The following is an 8,834-nucleotide window of genomic DNA, read 5'->3' on the forward strand; positions in this document are numbered from 1 at the left end:
AGAGTTATAACCTTTAGAAAAACTTGAAAACCATTGGAAGAGTTACATCTTTTGATTTTTATTCAAAACTTATCACTGGTAATCGATTACCAAATCATTGTAATCGATTACACAAAGCATTTTTGTGAAAGGATGTGCATCTTCATAATTGAATTTGAATTTCAACGTTCAAACACACTGGTAATCGATTACCAAATCATTGTAATCGATTACACTATTTTGAAATTAATTGGAAAGTTGTAAATTCAGTTGAAAGCTTTTTGAAAACAAACTTTCCTACTGGTAATAGATTACAGTAAACTGCTAATCGATTAGCAGAGAGTAAAAACTCTTTGGTAAATGATTTTGTGAAAACTTCATGTGCTACTCAATGTTTTGAAAAACTTTTTAGTACTTATCTTGATTGAGTCTTTGCTTGATTCTTGAATCTTGAGTCTTGAATCTTGATCTTGATTATTCTTGATTATTGATTCTTGATTCTTGGAACTTGAAACTTGATTCTTGAATCTTGAAATCAAATCTCTCTTGATTCTTGAATTGTTCTTGACTTAATCTTGAACTCATTCTCTTGGGATTTTTGTCATCATCTTTGTTATCATAAAAAAAACTTGAATCAATCTTGATTCATCATCATGAAACTTGCTTCTACAATCTCCCTCTTTGTGATGATGACAACTCTAAAATCAAGAAACACATACACACACTTTTTTGTAGTCGATCACTCACTTAATTTTCCATATTCTCCCCCTTTGTTTTTGAGTTTAAACTTCACTTGAAATTAAGTTAATTACTTATGTGAGTTCTTGATTTAATCCCTATTTCTCTCCCCCTTTGGCATCAACAAAAAGCCAAAGTGCGTAACAAGTAAAAAAAAATATACACTACTAATCATTCACAAGACATTCATTGAAGAATATAAACCAATCATGAAGCAAGAAACATGAATAGATCAAATATAAAAAAAACACATAGTCATATACCATAATTGATAATTGTTCAATCATACCATGCAAATAAAGCAAATACTAATTTGTTCAAATGTCATAATAATATAGATTATTTGGATAAGTCACTAGCATCTAGCAGTCCTAAATCTCTTCTAATGTTGTAGAAGGAATCTTTACTTAGTGGTTTTGTGAAGATGTCTGCAAGTTGATTTTTAGTATCTACAAACTCTAAAACAACATCACCTTTTAGAACATGATCTCTAATAAAATGATGCCTAATTTCTATATGCTTGGTTTTAGAATGAAGGACTGGATTTTTAGATAAGATTATGGCACTTGTGTTATCACATTTTATGGGAATGTGATCTAATACTATTCCATAATCAGATAGTTGTTGTTTCATCCACAGAATCTGTGCACAACAACTACCAACAAAAATATATTCTGCTTCTGTTGTGGATAATGCTACACTATTTTGCTTCTTTCTATTCCCAGAAACAAGAGCAGACCCTATGAATTGACATGTGCCACTAGTACTTTTCCTATCTGTTTTTGATCTAGCAAAATCCGAATCTGAGTATCCTACTAAATTGCATAAAGAATTCTTAGGGTACCACAATCCTAAATTAACTGTTCCTAATAGATATCTTATGATTCTTTTTACTGCCATTAAATGTGAAAACTTTGGATTTGATTGAAATCTTGCACACATGCATACACTAAACAAAATATATGGCCTACTTGCAGATAAGTAAAGTAGAGATCCAATCATACCTCTGTATTGCTTTGGATCAATGGGTTGACTGGATTCATCTTTGTCAAGATAACAACTGGTGTTCATAGGAGTAGCCAAGTGTTTTGAGTTTTCCATTCCAAATCTCTTAATGAGTTCTTTGCAATACTTTGCTTGGTTGACAAAGATCCCATCATTTGTTTGTTTGATTTGTAGTCCAAGAAAGTAATTTAACTCACTCATCATGGACATTTCAAACTCACTTTGCATATCAATAGAAAACTCCTTGCACAAAGATTCATTAGTAGATCCAAAAATTATATCATCAACATAAATTTGTACCAACAAGATATCATTATTCTTCTATTTTATGAATAAGGTGGTATCTACTTTCCCTCGAGTGAAATTCTTTTCTAATAGGAATTTACTTAACCTTTCATATCAAGCCCTAGGTGCTTGTTTTAAGCCATAAAGTGCTTTCTTTAATCTATAGACATGGTCTAATTTTTGTGAGTCTTCAAACCCAGGACGTTGTTCTACATATACCTCCTCTTGAATTAGATCATTTAAGAAAGCACTCTTGACATCCATTTGATATAGTTTAAAATTCATAATTAGACGTATATGCTAATAGCATCCTAATGCCTTCTAATCTAGCTATAGGTGCAAAGGTTTCTTCATAGTCTATACCTTCTTCTTGATTATATCCTTTTGCTACAAGTCTAGCTTTATTTCTAATAACTATACCATTTTCATCCAATTTATTTCTAAATACCCACTTAGTTCCTATGATTGGATAATTTGAAGGTTTCTCTACTAATTCCCATACATCATTTCTTTCAAATTGATTTAATTCTTCTTGCATTGCTACTATCCAATGATCATCTATAATAGCTTCCTTAAAGTTTTTAGGTTCTATTAACGACACAAAAGCCATATTATTGCATAGATCTTTGAGAGAGAGTCTAGTTGTTACCCCTTTCAAGATATCACCGATGATGTTGTCAAGAGGATGATTTCTTGAAGTTTTCCATTCTTTGGGAAGATTATAATTTTCTTGTGTTGTGTCAACTTGATCATCCTTGTTTTCATCATCTCTCTTTCTTTTTAGATTTCTTTCTTCATTTTGTGTATCTTCCAAAGAATCTGCAATATCATCAAGAAACTCCTTTCTCGGGGAGGTAATATTAGTTTCATCAAAAGTAACACATATTGATTCCTCAATTGTCATGGTTCTTTTGTTGTATATCCTAAATGCTTTGCTATGTAAGGAATACCCAAGGAAGATACCTTCATCTGCCTTAGCATCAAACTTTCCTAGGTTTTCTTTACCATTGTTTAGGACAAAACATTTACATCCAAAAACATGTAAATGAGCAATGTTTGATTTTCTATTGTTAAAAAGTTCATATGGGGTTTTCTTAAGAATGAGTCTTACTAAGGCTCTATTCATAATATAACATGTGGTGTTAATCGCTTCTGCCCAAAAATATTTTGGAAGTGGTGTGTCGTTTAAAAGAGTTCTAGCAATTTCTTCTAGGGCTCTTTTTTTCCTCTCTACTACTCCATTTTGTTGGGGTGTCCTAGGTGCAGAAAAGTTTTGTTCTATGCCATATTCACCACAAAAAATTTCAAAATCATTGTTTTCAAATTCACCTCCATGATCACTTCTGATGGAAATAATTTTGAGATTCTTTTTGTTATGGATGACTTTGGCAAGTCTTCTAAATGCATGAAATGCATCATTTTTATGAGTAAGAAATAAAATCCAAGTATACCTAGAATAGTCATCAACAATTACTAATGCATAGTAACTTCCAGCAAAACTCATAACCTTAGATGGTCCAAACAAATCCATGTGCAATAATTGTAATGGTTGAGTGGTGGAAACAACATTTTTAGATTTAAAAGATACTTTTGTTTGTTTACCTTTTTGGCATGCATCACATAACTTATCTTTTTCAAATTTTAATTTAGGTAAACCAATAACTAGATCTTTTGAAATTAATCTATTTAGATTATCCATGTCAATATGAGCAATTCTCTTATGCCATAGCCATGGATCACAATCTTTAATTAGAAAGCATCTATCATTTTCAAATTTTTGTTTTAAATCAATAATGTATACATTATTTTCTCTGAAACCTATATGTTCAATGTCTTTGTCATGCTCATGCTTAAAACACATTTTTCAGAATCAAAAGATATTTCATATCCTCTATCACATGATTGACTAACACTTAATAGGTTATGCTTTAATCCTTCTACAAGTAACACATTTTCAATAGGAGTAGAAGAACTCGTTTACCGACTCCAATAATTTTGCCTTTGTTGTTGTTGCCATATGTAACGTGTCCATTTTTCTTAGGGGAAATGGTTGTAAATTTGGATACATCTCCTATCATATGCTTGGAACATCCACTGTCAATGTACCACTTCTTCCTTACAGACTCTTCTTTGTTGTTATCATGAGACACAAGTTGACTTGGTCTTCATCATAATCTTGAAATGATTTCAGATTTGACCTGTTCCTGAAAATACTTTTGAAAAACAAAGAATTTAAAGAGGCCATGAATCTTGAAGTGGTTAAACTTTCTACAAGATACCTGCTCTGATACCACTTGTTGGGTCAAGTGGCCTCAGAATAATAAAGAAGGGGGGAGTTGAATTCATTATTGATGAACCTTTACTAATTAAAATTTACCCTTCTTAGGATTTTACTATGTTGTAAAGAAAGTAAAGAACAGGAATACAAACTTAACCAAAAAGTAAAAGCGGTAATTAATGTGCACAGCGGAAATTAAAAGAGTAGGGAAGAAGAAGACAAACACACAAGAGTTTTATACTGGTTCGGCAACAACCCGTGCCTACATCCAGTCCCCAAGCGACCTGCGGTCCTTGAGATTTCTTTTCAACCTTGTAAATTCTTTTACAAGCAAAGATCCATAAGGGATGTACCCTCCCTTGTTCTCTTTGAACAACCTAGTGGATTTACCCTCCACTAGAACTAATCCACAAGAGATGTACCCTCTCTTGTTCTCAGTCACAACAACCCAAGTAGATGTACCCTCTACTTGTACCACAAAGGATGTACCCTTCAATGTGTTAAGACAAAGTTCTCAGGCGGTTAGTCCTTTGAAACTTTGTGAAGAATGGGGAAACAAAAGAATTCTCAGGCGGTTAGTCCTTTGAAATCTTTTGTTTATGGGAAAGGGAAGAATCAAAAGAATTCTCTAACTGTGTCGTTTTGAATTCTTTGACAAGGGAGAAGGGAGACACAAAAGAATTCAGGCGGTTAGTCCTTTGTTCTTTTGGAAAAGGGAGAAGAGAGACACAAAAAGAATTCAGGCGGTTAGTCCTTGGCGAATTCTTTTTGGCAAAGGGAGAAGGGAATTGAAAAGATGAATAGCACACTTTAGTTTTCAAGGTTTGGAAAACCATTAAACTTAAGCAAGCTTTTTGCAAAGGAAGAAGAAGAGGAAACTCAAGAGGATGTTCTAAGAGATTCAAAGAGATTCAAAGGTTGTAAAAGATTGTAATAATTGTTTTTAAAGGTTGTAAGTGTTGTGAAATGCAAATCAAGGTCTTGCTTTTATAGACTCTTCATGTCTGGTCAAGAAAACCATTAGAAGAGTTATAACCTTTAGAAAAACTTGAAAACCATTGGAAGAGCTACATCTTTTGATTTATATTCAAAACTTATCACTGGTAATTGATTACTAAATCATTGTAATCGATTACACAAAGCATTTTTGTGAAAGGATGTGACTCATCACAATTGAATTTGAATTTCAACGTTCAAACACACTAGTAATCGATTACCAAATCATTGTAATCGATTACACTATTTTGAAATTAATTGGAACGTTGTAAATTCAGTTGAAAGCTTTTTGAAAACAAACTTTGCTGCTGGTAATCGATTACAATAAACTGCTAATTGATTACCAGAGAGTAAAAACTCTTTGGTAAAGGATTTTGTGAAAACTTCATGTGCTTACTCAATGTTCTGAAAAACTTTTTAGTACTTATCTTGATTGAGTTTTTTCTTGATTCTTGAATCTTGAGTCTTGAATCTTGATCTTGATTCTTGAAACTTGAAACTTGAAACTTGATTCTTGAATCTTGAAATCAAATCTCTCTTGATTCTTGAATTTTTCTTGACTCAATCTTGAACTCATTCTCTTGGGCTTTTGTTCATCATCTTTGTTATCATCATAACAAATTGAATCAATCTTGATTCATTATCATGAAGCTTGCTTCTACGCATTCATCTTCCAAGAAGCAAAGGAATCCATTGATGAAGAAGATGCTAGGCCTACAAGCTCCAATGGAGCTTACATCACGTTGGTCTTCCTAGTAGGTGCCTGGTGTTAAAAGGATGTTTTCTACATAACAATGCTTATGTGTTCTATGGTGTCTCCTGAAATGCTAAATCTCGATTCCTCATGATAGTCTAGTAATCCTGATAAAGTATCATCCGCAGATTCCTTTTGTTGGACTAAACTCGACCGGGACCGAATTAAGACAAACATACAACAACTAGGTTACCGTACCCCGATTCCTCATGGAAATACGATAAACTAGTCTTGTCCTATCAAGTTCTAAAAATCAAACCAGTTTCCACTGTTGAATGATCCTAAGGACACATGCATCTACGTGAGCAAGGTAAAAGCATGGTAGAATGAAGTTCTGATAGCACAGTGAACACACAAAACATCATTAAATAGATAATAAGATATTTACATCAAGTACCTACAAGGAAGATCCTACAGAGGATTTAGCTTTCCATAACTGGGAAGCTTCCTTTACAACAAAGAGAAGAGAAAGATGAAAGATTGCAGAAATACAAGTGATGGGGATGTCTCCTCCACCTCTAGGACCTCTCAATCACTCACAAACTCAACTCAAACTCTCAGGACGACTTCCTCTTCCAGCTCTGGTCTCTGTAGATCTTCACACAACAAAATCTCTCAAACTCTCTAGAATTTGGACCTCTCTCTCTAGAACTGAAGACATGCAAAGCTCCTTGAGAAAATGGCCAAACTTCTCCTCTAAATCTGATTTTAGGCTTAAATAGGTGGCTTTGTTCGTGCTCGTGCGCTTAGCGCAACTCTTGATCCGCTCAGTGCACATTAGTGAATATCGGCTTAGCGCGTGCTTTCCTCGCTTAGCGGATGGACTGAAGCGGTGCGCTTCGCTGGATGACCCTTCGCTCAGTGCAAATGCACAACTCATCCTTCTTCCAGATTCTTCCTCGCGCTCAACCGAGAAGTGTTGCGCTCAGTAGACAGCTCGCTAAGCCAACAGATTGGCTTAGCGAGAAGGTGAAAATCAGCACTTCACAAACTTACCTAATTAACCTAAAATTGAGAGAAAATGATTATTAAACACACAAAATAGAATTACTAAGTATTTATTACCTATCTTTAACTAAAAGTACTTACAACACTACAAACTAACCATAAATTGGAGGAGTTTGATACAATTTTCATAAGTTTTATACACAAAAGTTAGTCGTATTTATCGACTAACAACTCTCCCAAATTTACAGTTTTGCTTGTCCTCAAGCACATAAAGAACAGCTCACTAGTCCCCAGGTGACAATAACATGCAGTGATTATTTACAAAGGTGTATGCAACAAAAGTTACTGATTGAATGATAAGAGAATGAAGCAAAATGCCTTCATCACTTGTCTTTTACAAGACTTGCAGTTATTCGGAGAGGATTATCAAATGTAACCTGTACAATTAGATGAAATTAGGCATAAGACAAATATCAAAGAAAGTAGCTTAAACCACAGTCTCACGACTACTGTTTCATAGGCTTGTAGTGAGGCTTGGCTACAAAAAGAATTGGTTTTTCTAGGATTCAAAGGCTTGGATTCAAAGAGAGCACAAATCCTAGACTTATCCAAATATTATTTTAAAAAAAATAGCTTACTCACTAGCCCTTCTCTTTAATTTTATTTTTTGTTTTTGACCTTATTACAACATCATACATTTTCTTTGATTGCTTTTTTTTAACACAATTTATTTATTGTGTGTGCTCATGCTTTTACCTTTTTCTTTACATCCCAATCAACTCCACTCCCCCAAATTTGGGGTAAATTTTCCTTGAACCATATGCTCTCCTAGAATCTAAGCAAGGTTTCTGGAGATAATCATTTAAGTTCAGGGTTCAATTTTTGAAAGCTCATAAAGGGTGCAAAGGATACAATTATCATTCAAGGTAAGCTTTTTGGTCAAAGGCTTGTATATACACAATCATGGCCTTCATCATGTCCTCATTCATACATTTCATTCTAGATTTCAGAGATTGATGCAAAGATCATTACTCAAAGCTAGTCGTTCACTCACAGTTTAAGATCACACTCTCACCGGGTTATGGTTCAAGCTTTTCTTTCTCAATCAATCTGTCTACGGGCTAACGTTTCAAATTGCAAGTTCACATTCTTGTTCTTTCTTTGTCTAACATACACACTTGCTCAACTCATCAAAGAAAACACAAGCTTATCACAATCATGCATTCAAATCAAAACCAAATCATACAGCTACCTGTGTCGTCAGTGTGTTGCCTGCCGCCTCATCTAAAGTAAATGGCTCTGGAATAATGGCCTCAGAGGACTCATCCTCCATATGTTGTGGTACCTGAGCTGTGGGACCTTCATCTTCCCTGTGAAGAGAAGACTGAGTCCCAGGTCAGGCTACCATCTCTTTGAACTGCTCGACTAAGGGAATAGATCCTGGAGGCGCCACCACCTGTAAACTCTGTAAATGAATAATTTGTCCCTGATGGATACTCTGAAGCATGACTTCAAAGAACTAGGAATCTGTCTGGGCTGGAACAGAAGGGGCGGCTGACATGGATGCTGGAGCAGGAGCTGTTGAAGTGGAATGGAGCTCAACTGGCCTAGCCCTTACCCTCCTAGCCCCTCAGAGAGAAACTATTTGATCCTCGGGGTTCCAACAGTTCTTCCTAATGTAGGCCAAGTTAATGACTGGGCTCAGGCGCTCAAACATGAGGCTATCAGAGACAACCCCTCTGGCTCTACGTAATGCGGCGATCAGAGCAAGGAACCCAAGTCTAGAAGTGTTAGACTGGGCTATAGAGGTCATCTGGCCAGAGATTAGTGCTCCTATGTTCATATCCATGC

Source organism: Glycine soja, chromosome 3 (genome assembly GCF_004193775.1).
Source record: "Glycine soja cultivar W05 chromosome 3, ASM419377v2, whole genome shotgun sequence".
In the NCBI taxonomy this organism is placed as follows: Eukaryota; Viridiplantae; Streptophyta; class Magnoliopsida; order Fabales; family Fabaceae; genus Glycine; species Glycine soja.